The following is a 15,000-nucleotide window of genomic DNA, read 5'->3' on the forward strand; positions in this document are numbered from 1 at the left end:
ATGGTGCGCACCAAGGAGCGCTCCGAAGTGTGCTCCAAGGTGCGGCGTGCACGAAGTCGGAGCCCGGTTTGCCCCGGGTGCGCACCTCGCGCGCACCTTCGCCGCGGTGGGCACCATGGCGTGCACGAAGTCGGAGCCCGGTTTGCCCCGGGTGCGCACCTCGCGTGCACCTTCGCCGGGGTGGGCACCTTGGTGTGCAGACCTTGGCTGGGTTGCGCGCCCTGGTGGGCACCATGGTGCGCACCAAGGAGCGCTCCGAAGTGTGCTCCAAGGTGCGGCCTGCACGAAGTCGGAGCCCGGTTTGCCCCGGGTGTGCACCTCGGGTGGGCACCTTGGTGCGCATGCCTTGCCTGGGCTGCGCACCAGGGCGGGCTCAAGATGGCACCCGCGTTCCTTTTTTTTCACTATCTTTCAAAACGGAAATTTTAAAATCTCATTTTTTTTTGCCTTTTTCTGGAAATTAGTGAAGGCAGCGCATCAAAGGTGCGCACCTCGCTGCCCACCACGGTGCGCAACGCCGGTGGGCACCCGGGAGTGCTTCGAAGTGTGCTCCAAGGTGCTGCGTGCACGTTGTCGGAGCCCGGTTTGCCCCGGGTGCGCACCTCGCGTGCACCTTCGTCGGGGTGGGCACCTTGGCTGGGTTTGCCCCGGCTGCGCTCCGAAGCGGGGTTATTGGAGCGCCGCCTCTTTTTTTGTCGGAGCGTTTGGTGGGGTTTCTCGCATTGGCTCTTCCGAGGCCCGGTTGCCACCCTGGCGCGCACGAAGTCGGAAGTAGGGTTAATTGCCCGGGTGCGCACCTTTGCCAGGGTGGGCACCTTACCTGGGCTGCGCACCAGGGCGGGCTCAAGATGGCACGCGCGTTCCGTTTTTTTCACTATCTTTCAAAACGGAAATTTTAAAATCTCCTTTTTTTTTTGCCTTTTCTGGAAATTAGTGAAGGCAGCGCATCAAAGGTGCGCACCTCGCTGCCCACCTTGGTGTGCTCTGAGGTGCGCACCCGGGAGCGCTACGAAGTGTGCTCCAAGGTGCGGCGTGCACGTTGTCGGAGCCCGGTTTGCCCCGGGTGCGCACCTCGCCTGCACCTTGGCCGGGGTGGGCACCTTGGCTGGGTTTGCCCAGGGTGCGCTCCGAAGCGGGGTTACTGGAGCGCCCCCTCTTTTTTTGTCAGAGCGTTTGGTGGGGTTTCTCGCATTGGCTCTTCCCAGGCCCGGTTGTTGGGTGCGCTCCCACCCTGGCGCGCGCGAAGTTGGAAGTTGGGTTAATTGCCCGGGCGCGCACCTTCGCCAGGGTGGGCACCTTGGTGCGCACACCTTGGCTGGGCTGCGCACCAGGGCGGGCTCAAGATGGCACCAGCATTCCCTTTTTCTCACTATCTTTCAAAACGGAAATTTTAAAATCTCGTTTTTTTTTTGCCTTTTATGGAAATTAGTGAAGGCATCGCATCAAAGGTGCGCACCTCGCTGCCCACCTTGGTGTGCTCCGAGGTGCCCACCACGGTGCGCAACGCCGGTGCGAACCCGGGAGCGCCCCGATGTGTGCTCCAAGGTGCGGCGTGCACGAAGTCGGACCCCGGTTTGCCCCGGGTGCGCACCTCGCGTGCACCTTGGTGCGCACACCTTGGCTGGGTTGCGCGGCCTGGTGGGCACCATGGTGCGCACCAAGGAGCGCTCCGAAGTGTGCTCCAAGGTGCGGCGTGCACGAAGTCGGAGCCCGGTTTGCCCCGGGTACGCACCTCGCGTGCACCTTCGCCGGGGTGGGCACCTCGGCTGGGTTGCGCGCCCTGGTGCGCACCAAGGAGCGCTCCGAAGTGTGCTCCAAGGTGCGGCGTGCACGAAGTCGGAGCCCGGTTTGCCCCGGGTGCGCACCTTCGCCGCGGTGCGCACCATGGCGTGCACGAAGTCGGAGCCCGGTTTGCCCCGGGTGCGCACCTCGCGTGCACCTTCGGCGGGGTTGCGCGCCCTGGTGGGCACCATGGTGCGCACCAAGGAGCGCTCCGAAGTGTGCTCCAAGGTGCGGCGTGCACGAAGTCGGAGCCCGGTTTGCCCCGGGTGCGCACCTCGCGTGCACCTTCGGCGGGGTTGCGCGCCCTGGTGGGCACCATGGTGCGCACCAAGGAGCGCTCCGAAGTGTGCTCCAAGGTGCGGCGTGCACGAAGTCGGAGCCCGGTTTGCCCCGGGTGCGCACCTCGCGTGCACCTTCGCCGCGGTGGGCACCATGGCGTGCACGAAGTCGGAGCCCGGTTTGCCCCGGGTGCGCACCTCGCGTGCACCTTCGCCGGGGTGGGCACCTCGGCTGGGTTGCGCGCCCTGGTGCGCACCAAGGAGCGCTCCGAAGTGTGCTCCAAGGTGCGGCGTGCACGAAGTCGGAGCCCGGTTTGCCCCGGGTGCGCACCTCGCGTGCACCTTCGCCAGGGTGGGCACCTCGGTGCGCACACCTTCTCAATGTTTTCTTGCCTTTTCTGGAAATTGGTGAAGGCAGCGCATCAAAGGTGCGCACCTCGGTGTGCTCCGAGGTGCGAACCCGAGAGCGCTCCGAGGTGCCCACGAAGTCGAAAGTCGGGTTAATTGCATTGTTTTCCCCGGGTGCGCTCCGAGGTGCGCAACATCGGCGCGCACCAAGGAGGGCTCCGAAGTGTGCTCCAAGGTGCGCACGATGGCGTGCACCTCTGGTGCGCACGATTCGGAGCTCGGTTTGACCGGGGTGCGCACACCTTGGCTGGGTTGCGCACCTTTTGTGCGCTCCAAGGTGCGCACGAAGTCGGAGCTCGGTTTGCCCCGGGTGCGCACCTTCGCAGGGTGCGCACCTTGATGCGCACGCCTTGGCTGGGCTGCGCACCTTGGTGGGCGCCATGGTGCGCACCTTTCGTGCGCTCCAAGGTGCGCACGAAGTCGGAGCTCGGTTTGCCCCGGGTGCGCACCTTGGTGGGCGCCATGGTGCACTCCGAGGTGCCCAAGATTGGTGCGCACCAAGGAGCGCTCCGAAGTGCGCTCCAAGGTGCGCGCGAAGTCGAAAGTTGGGTTAATTGTCCGGTTTGCCTCGGGTGCGCACCTTGCGTGCACCTTCGCCAGGGTGGGCGCCTTGGTGCGCACACCTTGGCTGGGCTGCGCACACCTTGGCACCCGCGTTTCCTTCATTTTAAATTTTTTTTTTTTACAATCTCTCAAGTGGGAAATTCTATAATCTCAACTTTTTTTGCCTTTTCAGGAAACTTTTGAATGGAGCGCATCATTGGTGCGCTCCGAAGTGTGCTCCAAAGCTCTCTCCAGCTGCGTGCACCTGCCCCGGCCGCGCACCCGGCCCCGCCCAGCTTCGCTCACCTGTCCCGGGCGTCTGGTGCGGAACCTTAGAGTAAGAAACATCACCGTGCACCTTGGCCAACGTGCGCGACTCGACCGAGCGCGCACTGGCCGAGGTGCACACCGATTTCACCTGGGTGCGCGCGCAGCACCTCGGGCGCACCGGGGTGCGCGCACAACGCCCGGGTTGCACCGTGGCCTGTGTGCTCGGGGCGCCTCGGGTGCGCGCTCGGTGTCGCCCCCGCGCGCGCGGTAGTGCGGGCAGCGCACCCCGGCCCGGCCCGGCCCCGACGAGAACGCAAACGGGCAAAAGGTTTATTCAAATAGCATTGCGACGCCCGGCGAAAAACTAAAAAAGGGTGCAACACCGGGACTTCCCGGGAGGTCACCCATCCCAGTACTACTCCGGCCCAAGCGCGCTTAACTGCGGAGTTCTGATGGGATCCGGTGCACTAACGCTGGTATGATCGCACCCGTTATGAGCTTGTCGCAGTGTGTACTTAGCAAACCGCGACCCACGTGCGAATCCACCCCGGCCACCCACCCCCGTCGAGGTGCACACCCTCCCTCGCGAAGTGCGCCCCGTTCGCCAAGTGTGAGCCCTGCCCGGGTGCGCGCACCTTGCTAGGGCGTCGGGTGTGCACCCGGCCCGGCCTACGTGCGTGCACCTGGAGGGGGCGTCGTGTGCGTGCAGTGTCCCGTCTGCAACGCGGTGCCCACACACCACCTCGGGCGCAACGACCTGCGCTCACATGTGGGCCGAGTGCACCTTGGTGCATGTTCGGGGCGCCTCGGGTGCACGCTCGATCTTGCCCCGGTGCACCAAGGCGCTCGGTTTGCCCCGGGTGCGCACTTGGTGCAAGGTGGGCACCCAAAATAGGGATCAAGCACCAAAACACAAGTTTCGGGATGCAAAATGGGACCCAAGGACCACAAATGCGTTCCAAGACCCATGATGGGTCCACGAGAACAAAAATGTGTTCCGAGACTTAATAAACAAATATTGGGTTTTAGGAGAAGAAACATGCTCTGATGCCCAAAACGAGAATCGACCCCGAAAAGGCCACAGGCCAAAAGTGGGATGCGAGACAAAAAAAAATGGGACCCGAGGACCAAAATTGGGTTCCCAGGTCGAAGACAGGGCAACCGGACAAGAAACGACCTCTAAGGCTCGAAATGAGTCCCGACGACTAAAACTTGACAAGAAGCACCCATCAGGCACCCAACTCGACACCCATGGGATGCCGACCCACCCGGGCTTCCACCTAGCACACCTTGGCACCCACCCACCCTCGCACCCAACCTCGCACCCAACTTAGCACCTTTGAACCCACATTGGCACTCACCCTGACCCTGGCACCTTGGAACCCACATTGGCACTCACCTTGACCCTGGCACCCACCTTTGCACTCACCTTGGGACCCACCCTGGCTCCCACCTCGGCACCCACCCAGACACCCACCTTGGTTCCTTGGCACCCACCTTGGATCCTTGGCACCCACCCCGACACCCACCTTGGCACGCAACTTGGCTACTTGCCACCCACCTTGGCTCCTTGACGCCCACCCCGACAACCACCCCGTGACCTACCCTGGCTAGGGTTGGTGCACACCCACCCTGGTGCCCACCTTGGCACCCACCCTATGACCCACCTTGGCACGCACCTTAGTACCCACCCCGTTACCCACCCTAGGACCCACCCCGTGACCCACCTTGGCCAGGGTGGGTGCACCCACCCTGGTGCCCACCTTGGCACCCACCCATCCTAGCACCCAGCCTGTGACCGGGCTTGGAACCCAACCTTGCACCCGCACCCGTCTTGGCCAGTGTGGGTGCGCACCCATCCTGGCACCCACGTTGTGACACACCCTTTAACCCACGCACCCTAGCACCCACGTTGGCACCCACCTTGGAACCCAACCTAGCAACTTGGCACCCACCCCGTGACCCACCTTGGCATCCACCATAGCAGTCGCCGACTTGGCACCCACCTCGGCACCCACCTTGACACTTGTGGACCCACCTTGCCACTCACCCTAGCATCGACCCATCCTAGCACCCACCCTGGCACCTTTGCACCCTAGCACTCACCCATCCTAGCACCTAACCTGTGACCCACCTTGACACTCACCCTCGCACCCACCTTGGAACCCAACCTAGCACCCACCCACCCTGACACCAACCCTAGCACCTACCCACCCTTGCACCCACCCTGTGACCCATCTTGGCACCCACCCATCCTACCACTCAACCTATCACCCACCTTCTCACCCACCTTGGCATCCACCTTAGCACCCACCCACACTGGCACCTTGGCACCCACCTCGGGCAAGGTGGGTGCACACCCACCCTGGCACCCAATTTAGAACCCACCGAGCATGTTACCCACCTTGGCACCCACATTGCAGCCCACCCTAGTACCCACCCTATGACCCACATTGGCATCCACACCCTAGCACCCAGGCACCTCGACACCCGCCTTGACACCCACCCTAGCACTGAACCTGTGACCCACCTTGGAACTCACCCTAGAACCCACCCACCCTGTGAACCACCTTGGCATCCACCTTAGCACCCACCCACCTTGGCACCCACTCTAGCACTCACCCATCCTAACACCCAACTTGTTACCCACCTTGGCACCCGCCCCTCGCGTCCACCTTGAAACCCACCCTAGCACCCACCCACGCAGGAGCCCACCTTGGCACCCAACCTAACACCCACGCATCCTGGCACCCAACTTGTGACCCACCTTGGAACCCACCCTAGTACCCACCTTTGAACCCACTATATCACCAACCCACCTTGGCACCCACCCTATGACCCTCTTTGGAATCCACCCTAGCACGCACCCACCCTGGCACCCACCATGGAGCGCACCCTAGCACCCACCCACCTCGGCACGCACCTCAACACCCACCTTGGTGTGCGCACTGCGCCAACCTCTCAAAGACCCTATGTGGTGCGCTCCAAAGTGTACACCTTTGGTGCGCTCCAAGGTGCGCACCTTTGGTGCACACCGAGGTGCACACCAAAGTGTGCACCGAGGTGAGCACCAAAGTGCACTCCAGGGTGCACACCAAGGCGTGCACCTTTGGTGCGGTCAATGCAAACGAATTCGGAAGTTGGGGTCGATGTCCTAATCGCTGCTGCAGACTACACGTATGAGAATCGGACAAATAGCTTTATATAGGGGAGGTGTTGCGTTTGATGGGTCGACTCCCCTGGTTGTGTGCACTGCACCAACTTCAAAGACCCTGTCTTGTTTAAGAAGTCAAAAGTTGGGGTGGATGTCCTAATCATTGCTGCAGTCTACGCATGTATGAGAATCAGACAAATAGCTTATATAGGGGAGGTGTTGCATTCGGTGGGTTGACTCCCCTGGTTGTGCGCACTGCGCCAACCTCAAAGACCCCGCATAGCAGAAGAAGTCGGAAGTCGGATTTTGGTGAGCACCAAGGCGTGCACCTTTGGTGCGGTCAACGCAGACGAATTCAGAAGTTGGGGTGGATGTCCTAATCGTTGTTGCAGGCTACACATGTATGAGAATCAGACAAATAGCTTATATAGGGGAGGTGTTGGGTTTGATGGGTCAACTCCCTTGGTTGTGCGCATTACGCCAACCTCAAAGACCTTGTTTTCGTTAAGAAGTCAAAAGTTGGGGTCAATGTCCTAATGGCTCCTGCAGGCTACACATGTATGAGAATCGGACAAATAGCTTATATAGGGGAGGTGTTGGGTTTGATGGGTCGACTCCCCTGGTTGTGCGCATTACGTCAACCTCAAAGACCTTGTTTTCGTTAAGAAGTCAAAAGTTGGGGTCGATGTCCTAATTGCTCCTGTAGACTACACATGTATGAGAATCAGACAAATAGCTTATATAGGGGAGGTGTTGGGTTTGATGGGTTGACTCCCCTAGTTGTTCGCATTACACCAACCTCAAAGACCTTGTTTTCGTTTAGAAGCCGAAAGTTGGGGTCGATGTCCTAATTGCTCCTGCAGGCTACGCATGTATGAGAATCAGACAAATAGCTTATATAGGGGAGGTGTTGGGTTTGATGGGTCGACTCCCCTGGTTGTGCGCATTGCGCCAACCTCAAAGACCCTGCATTGCGGATGAAGTCGAAAGTCAGAGTTTGGTGTGCTACAAGGTGTGGTCGAAGGTGCTCACCTAGGTGTGCACCTTTGGAGCACAGGAAAAGTGCCCTCCAAAAGTGCGCACCTTTGGAGTGCACAAAAGTGCCCTCCAAAAGTGCGCACCTTTGGAGCGCAGAAAAGTGCCCTCCAAAAAGTGCCCTCCAAAAGTGCGCACCTTTGGAGCGCAGAAAAGTGCCCTCCAAAAAGTGCCCTCCAAAAGTGCGCACCTTTGGAGCGCAGAAAAGTGCCCTCCAAAAAGTGCCCTCCAAAAGTGCGCACCTTTGGAGCGCAGAAAAGTGCCCTCCAAAAGTGCGCACCTTTGGAGCGCAGAAAAGTGCCCTCCAAAAAGTGCCCTCCAAAAGTGCGCACCTTTGGAGCGCAGAAAAGTGCCCTCCAAAAAGTGCCCTCCAAAAGTGCGCACCTTTGGAGCGCAGAAAAGTGCCCTCCAAAAAGTGCCCTCCAAAAGTGCGCACCTTTGGAGCGCAGAAAAGTGCCCTCCAAAAAGTGCCCTCCAAAAGTGCGCACCTTTGGAGCGCAGAAAAGTGCCCTCCAAAAAGTGCCCTCCAAAAGTGCGCACCTTTGGAGCGCAGAAAAGTGCCCTCCAAAAGTGCGCACCTTTGGAGCGCACAAAAGTGCCCTCCAAAAGTGCGCACTTTTGGTGCGCACCAAGGCGCTGGTTCGGTCGTTGCAGGCGAGTTCGGAAGTTGGGGTCGATGTCCTGAGCGGAGGTGCAAACTACACAGGTGTCGGAATCGGACAAATAGCTTATATAGGGGAGGTGTATGCTTCGATGGGTCGACTCCCCAGGTTGAGCGCACCGCGCCAACCTCAAAGACCCTACGGTATGGATGAAGTCGGAAGTTGGGTCCGATGACCAATTCGATTAGTAGGTATGCTCATGAGGTCGGAATTTGGGTCCGATGACCTGCCATGTGCAGGAAGGCGAATGTTGACACTGTGCGTTGCAAGGTGCACACCAAGGCGCTGGTGCGGTCTTTTTAGTCGAGTTCGGAAGTTGGGGTCGATGTCCTGATCGGAGGTGCAAGCTACACAGGTGTGGGAATCGGACAAATAGCTTATATAGGGGAGGTGTATGCTTCGTTGGGTCGACTCCCCGGGTTGAGCGCACCGCGCCAACCTCAAAGACCCTACGGTATGGATGAAGTCGGAAGTTGGGTCCGATGACCGATTCGATATGTAGGCATACTCGCGAGGTCGGAATTTGGGTCCGATGACCTGCCACGTGCAGGAAGGCGAATGTTGGCACTGTGCGTTGCAAGGTGCGCACCAAGGCGCTGGTTCGGTCGTTGGAGGCGAGTTCGGAAGTTGGGGTCGATGTCTTGATCGGAGGTGCAAACTACACAGGTGTGGGAATCGGACAAATAGCTTATATAGGGGAGGTGTATGCTTCGTTGGGTCGACTCCCCGGGTTGAGCGCACCGCGCCAACCTCAAAGACCCTACGGTATGGATGAAGTCGGAAGTTGGGTCCGATGACCGATTCGATATGTAGGCATACTCGCGAGGTCGGAATTTGGGTCCGATGACCTGCCATGTGCAGGAAGGCGAATGTTGGGACTGTGCGTCGCAAGGTGCGCACCAAGGCGCTGGTGCCGTCGTTGCAGTCGAGTTCGGAAGTTGGGGTCGATGTCCTGGTCAGAGGTGCAAACTACACAGGTGTGGGAATCGGACAAATAGCTTATATAGGGGAGGTGTATGCTTCGATGGGTCGACTCCCTGGGTTGAGCGCACCGCGCCAACCTCAAAGACCCTACAGTATGGATGAAGTCGGAAGTTGGGTCCGATGACCGATTCGATACGTAGGCATATTGGCGAGGTCTGAATTTGTGTCCGATGACCTGCCATGCGCAGGAAGGCGGAATTTGGGTCCGATGACCGAGTTGATGGCGTGCCATGCGCAGAAAGGCGGAATTTGGGTCCGATGACCGAGTTGATGTTGATGGCCCGCCATGCACAGGAAGGCGGAATTTGGGTCCGATGACCGATTTGAAGGCGTGCCATACGCAAAAAGGCGGAGTTTGGGTCCGATGACCGAGTTGATATTGATGGCCCGCCATGCGCAGGAAGGCGGAATTTGGGTCCGATGACCTGACATACGCATGGAGTCCGACTCGGGGGCCGATGTTCGATTCGATGACTTGCATTGTGGGTAAAGTCGGAAGTTGTGGTCTTTGACCCGATTCGATGACCAGACTTCGGCTGCTTGAGAATCGGACAAATAACTTATATAGGGGAGGTAGTGTTCTCGAGCATCCTCCCCCCGTGCCCGTTTATGTCGATTGATGCTGGTGCTCGACTGGTTGGAGCGCTCGGATGCAAAAATCTTGCACCAGGATTTATCGATTGTGATGGACACGGCAAGTCTCCTGATTGCTATGCAGGAGCTCATCGTGAATCTCTATGCGGCCTTGGTATGGACTCGACCTGCGGAATGGTTCGGCAATGGTAGTCGCTCCAACACGTCCTTGCAATGGCCACAGAGGTGATTCGACTAGAGCTCCAGTCTAGCTTTTGGGTTGCTTGGCGGACTGGTATAGCCGCGATCGAGTTCCGGCCATGAACGTTTTAGATAGCTCTTGGGCTTTCTGGGACGGAAGTCGGAAGTTTGGGCTGTTGTCCGATTTGATGACCATTCTTCGGATGTGTGAGAATCGGACAAATAACTTATATAGGGGACTGTGTTGTCTCACGCAGCCCCCTCCGTGCCCCTCTATCTCGACCGATGTTGGTGCTTGAAAGGGTTGGGATCGCTCGGATTTATAAACGTGCACCACCATTTGTCGAGTGTGAGGGACGCGGCAGGTCTCCTAAATGCTATGCGGGCGCTCTCTGAGAATCTCTATCCGGCCTCGACACAGACTAGTCTTGCTGAATGGTTTGGCACTGGTAGTCGATCCAACACGTCGTTGTTGTGGCCGCCTAGGCGATTCGATTCGAGCCCCCGTCTAGCTTTTGGGTTGCTTGGCGGATTTTGCCCTATCCGCAAGTGAGCTCGGTCCCTAAACGTTCGAGAAACCCGATTGCTATGCGCCGACTCTCTTTCTTGCGAGCCTCCATCTAGCTTTTGGGTCTCTACGGAACGGAAGTCGGAATCTGGGACCGTTGTTTGATTCGACGAGGCAGACTACGGTTGTGCGAGAATCGGACAAATAACTTATATAGGGGAGGTGTTGACTGGAGCATTCTCCCCCGTGCCCCTCTAACTCGACCAATGCTGGCGCTCGAACGGTGGTAGCGCTCGGATTTTCATTGAGCGCCAGCATTGGTCGATTTAGAGGGGCATGCGAGATTCCCGAATGCTATGCGAGGGCTCTAACGGAAATGTCTATTGGTTTCGGTATGGATGCAATTGCGAGTGGTTCGGCAAAGGTAGTCGTTCCGATGCGTCCATGTCGTGGCCAAATCGATAATTCGATTTGAGCCCTCGTATAGCATTTGGGTCTCTCGATGTGATTCCGCATTCCAGTCCCTTTGGGCACTGCTTGAGCCGCATCCCAGGGGGTTCCCTTCCCAATAATCTGCCTCGCAACCCGATTGCTATGCGGTGAGGCTCCTCGGCCGCCTCGGAACTATCTGTGTATCAGACGCATCGCGGGATAAGGGGTTGGCAACGGTAGTCGCCCCAAGCGCGTCCGATGCTTGGACCATTCCGAGGCGGCCCTGAAGCCTCTTCCGTCTAGCCGTTGGGTCCTTCTCGCCGCATCCCTCGCCTCGCACCCCGATTGCTATGCGGTGAGGCTCCTCGGCCGCCTCGGAACTATCTGTGTATCGGATGCGTCGCGGGATAAGGGGTTGTCACTGGTAGTCGCCCCAAGCGCGTCCGATGCTTGGACCATTCCGAGGCGGCCCTGAAGCCTCTTCCGTCTAGCCGTTGGGTCCTTCTCGCCGCATCCCTCGCCTCGCACCCCGATTGCTATGCGGTGAGGCTCCTCGGCCGCCTCGGAACTATCTGTGTATCGGACGCGTCGCGGGATAAGGGGTTGTCATTGGTAGTCGCCCCAAGCGCGTCCGATGCTTGGACCATTCCGAGGCGGCCCTGAAGCCTCTTCCGTCTAGCCGTTGGGTCCTTCTCGCCGCATCCCTCGCCTCGCACCCCGATTGCTATGCGGTGAGGCTCCTCGGCCGCCTCGGAACTATCTGTGTATCGGACGCGTCGCGGGATAAGGGGTTGTCACTGGTAGTCGCCCCAAGCGCGTCCGATGCTTGGACCATTCCGAGGCGGCCCTGAAGCCTCTTCCGTCTAGCCGTTGGGTCCTTCTCGCCGCATCCCTCGCCTCGCACCCCGATTGCTATGCGGTGAGGCTCCTCGGCCGCCTCGGAACTATCTGTGTATCGGACGCGTCGCGGGATAAGGGGTTGTCACTGGTAGTCGCCCCAAGCGCGTTCGATGCTTGGACCATTCCGAGGCGGCCCTGAAGCCTCTTCCGTCTAGCCGTTGGGTCCTTCTCGCCGCATCCCTCGCCTCGCACCCCGATTGCTATGCGGTGAGGCTCCTCGGCCGCCTTGGAACTATCTGTGTATCGGACGCGTCGCGGGATAAGGGGTTGTCACTGGTAGTCGCCCCAAGCGCGTCCGATGCTTAGACCATTCCGAGGCGGACCCGAAGCCTCTTCCGTCTAGCCGTTGGGTCCTTCTCGCCGCATCCTTCGCCTCGCACCCCGATTGCTATGCGGTGAGGCTCCTCGGCCGCCTCGGAACTATCTGTGTATCGGACGCGTCGCGGGATAAGGGGTTGTCACTGGTAGTCGCCCCAAGCGCGTCCGATGCTTGGACCATTCCGAGGCGGACCCGAAGCCTCTTCCGTCTAGCCGTTGGGTCCTTCTCGCCGCATCCCTCGCCTCGCACCCCGATTGCTATGCGGTGAGGCTCCTCGGCCGCCTTGGAACTATCTGTGTATCGGACGCGTCGCGGGATAAGGGGTTGTCACTGGTAGTCGCCCCAAGCGCGTCCGATGCTTGGACCATTCCGAGGCGGACCCGAAGCCTCTTCCGTCTAGCCGTTGGGTCCTTCTCGCCGCATCCCTCGCCTCGCACCCCGATTGCTATGCGGTGAGGCTCCTCGGCCGCCTTGGAACTATCTGTGTATCGGACGCGTCGCGGGATAAGGGGTTGTCACTGGTAGTCGCCCCAAGCGCGTCCGATGCTTGGACCATTCCGAGGCGGACCCGAAGCCTCTTCCGTCTAGCCGTTGGGTCCTTCTCGCCGCATCCCTCGCCTCGCACCCCGATTGCTATGCGGTGAGGCTCCTCGGCCGCCTTGGAACTATCTGTGTATCGGACGCGTCGCGGGATAAGGGGTTGTCACTGGTAGTCGCCCCAAGCGCGTCCGATGCTTGGACCATTCCGAGGCGGCCCCGAAGCCTCTTCCGTGTAGCCGTTGGGTCCTTCTCGCCGCATCCCTCGCCTCGCACCCCGATTGCTATGCGGTGAGGCTCCTCGGCCGCCTTGGAACTATCTGTGTATCGGACGCGTCGCGGGATAAGGGGTTGTCACTGGTAGTCGCCCCAAGCGCGTCCGATGCTTGGACCATTCCGAGGCGGCCCCGAAGCCTCTTCCGTGTAGCCGTTGGGTCCTTCTCGCCGCATCCCTCGCCTCGCACCCCGATTGCTATGCGGTGAGGCTCCTCGGCCGCCTTGGAACTATCTGTGTATCGGACGCGTCGCGGGATAAGGGGTTGTCACTGGTAGTCGCCCCAAGCGCGTCCGATGCTTGGACCATTCCGAGGCGGACCTGAAGCCTCTTCCCTCTAGCCGTTGGGGCTTTCTCGCCGCATCCCTCGCCTCGCACCCTGATTGCTATGCTGTGAGGCTCCTCGGCCGCCTTGGAACTATCTGTGTATCGGACGCATCGCGGGATAAGGGGTTGGCAGTGGTAGTCGCCCCAAGCGCATCCGATGCTTGGACCATTCCGAGGCGGCCCTGCAGCCTCTTCCGTCTAGCCGTTGGGGCCATCTCGCCGCATCCCCCACCTCGCACCACGATTGCTATGCGGTGAGGCTCCTTGGCCGCCTCGGAACTATCTGTGTATCGGACGCATCGCGGGATAAGGGGTTGTCACTGGTAGTCGCCCCAAGCGCGTCCGATGCTTGGACTATTCCGAGGCGGCCCTGCAGCCTCTTCCGTCTAGCCGTTGGGGCCATCTCGCTGCATCCCCCACCTCCTCGGCCGCCTCGGAACTATCTGTGTATCGAACGCATCGCGGGATAAGGGGTTGGCAGTGGTAGTCGCCCCAAGCGCGTCCGATGCTTGGACTATTCCGAGGCAGCCCTGCAGCCTCTTCCGTCTAGCCTTTGGGGCCATCTCGCCGCATCCCTCGCCTCGCACCCCGATTGCTATGCGGTGAGGCTCCTCGGCCGCCTGGGAACTATCTTCGTATCGGACGCATCGCGGGATAAGGGGTTGTCACTGGTAGTCGCCCCAAGCGCGTCCGATGCTTGGACTATTCCGAGGCGGCCCTGTGGCCTCTTCCGTCTAGCCGTTGGGGCCATCTCGCCGCATCCCCCACCTCGCACCCCGATTGCTATGCGGTGAGGCTCTTCGGCCGCCTTGGAACTATCTTCGTATCGGACGCATTGCGGGATAAGGGGTTGTCACTGGTAGTGGCCCCAAGCGCGTCCGATGCTTGGACTATTCCGAGGCGGCCCTGCAGCCTCTTCCGTCTAGCCGTTGGGGCCATCTCGCCGCATCCCCCACCTCGCACCCCGATTGCTATGCGGTGAGGCTCCTCGGCCGCCTTGGAACTATCTTCGTATCGGACGCATCGCGGGATAAGGGGTTGTCACTGGTAGTCGCCCCAAGCGCGTCCGATGCTTGGACTATTCCGACGCGGCCCTGTGGCCTCTTCCGTCTAGCCGTTGGGGCCATCTCGCCGCATCCCCCACCTCGCACCCCGATTGCTATGCGGTGAGGCTCCTCGGCCGCCTTGGAACCATCTTCGTATCGGACGCATCGCGGGATAGGGGGCTGTCACTGGTAGTCGCCCCAAGCGTGTCCGATGCTTGGACCATTCCTAGGCGGCCCTGAAGCCTCTTCCGTCTAGCCGTTGGGGCCTTCCCGCCCCATCCCTCGCCTCGCACCCCCGATTGCTATGCGGTGAGGCTCCTCGGCCGCCTTGGAACCATCTGTGTATCGGACGCATCGCGGGATAAGGGGTTGGCACTGGCAGTCGCCCCAAGCGCGTCCGATGCTTGGACCATTCCGAGGTGGCCCTGAAGCCTCTTCCGTCTAGCCGTTGGGGCCTTCCCGCCCCATCCCTCGCCTCGCACCCCGATTGATATGCGGTGAGGCTCCTCGGCCGCCTTGGAACTATCTGTGTATCGGACGCATCGCGGGATAAGGGGTTGGCACTGGTAGTCGTCCCAATCGCATCCGATGCTTGGACCATTCCGAGGCGGCCCTGCAGCCTCTTCCGTTTAGCCGTCGGGGCCTTCCCGCCGCATCCCTCGCCTCGCATCCCGATTCCTATGCGGTGAGTCTTCTCGGCCGCCGCGGAACTATACCTGTTATTGCTACTGCATCCTTCGGCTGGTAACCTCCTCTGCCGCCTTGGA

General features: G+C 60.0%; 1 non-coding gene across 1 annotated transcript; it reads right to left on the minus strand.

Annotated features, from left to right (window-relative positions):
* Window positions 1–3,652: 3,652 nt before the first annotated feature.
* LOC131865169 (5S ribosomal RNA) lies at window positions 3,653–3,771 on the minus strand. Its single transcript, XR_009363898.1, has one exon. It is a non-coding gene; the product is annotated as a 5S ribosomal RNA (ribosomal RNA).
* Between the last annotated feature and the right edge of the window lie 11,229 nt (window positions 3,772–15,000).

Source organism: Cryptomeria japonica, unplaced genomic scaffold, assembly GCF_030272615.1.
Source record: "Cryptomeria japonica unplaced genomic scaffold, Sugi_1.0 HiC_scaffold_104, whole genome shotgun sequence".
Taxonomy (NCBI): Eukaryota; Viridiplantae; Streptophyta; class Pinopsida; order Cupressales; family Cupressaceae; genus Cryptomeria; species Cryptomeria japonica.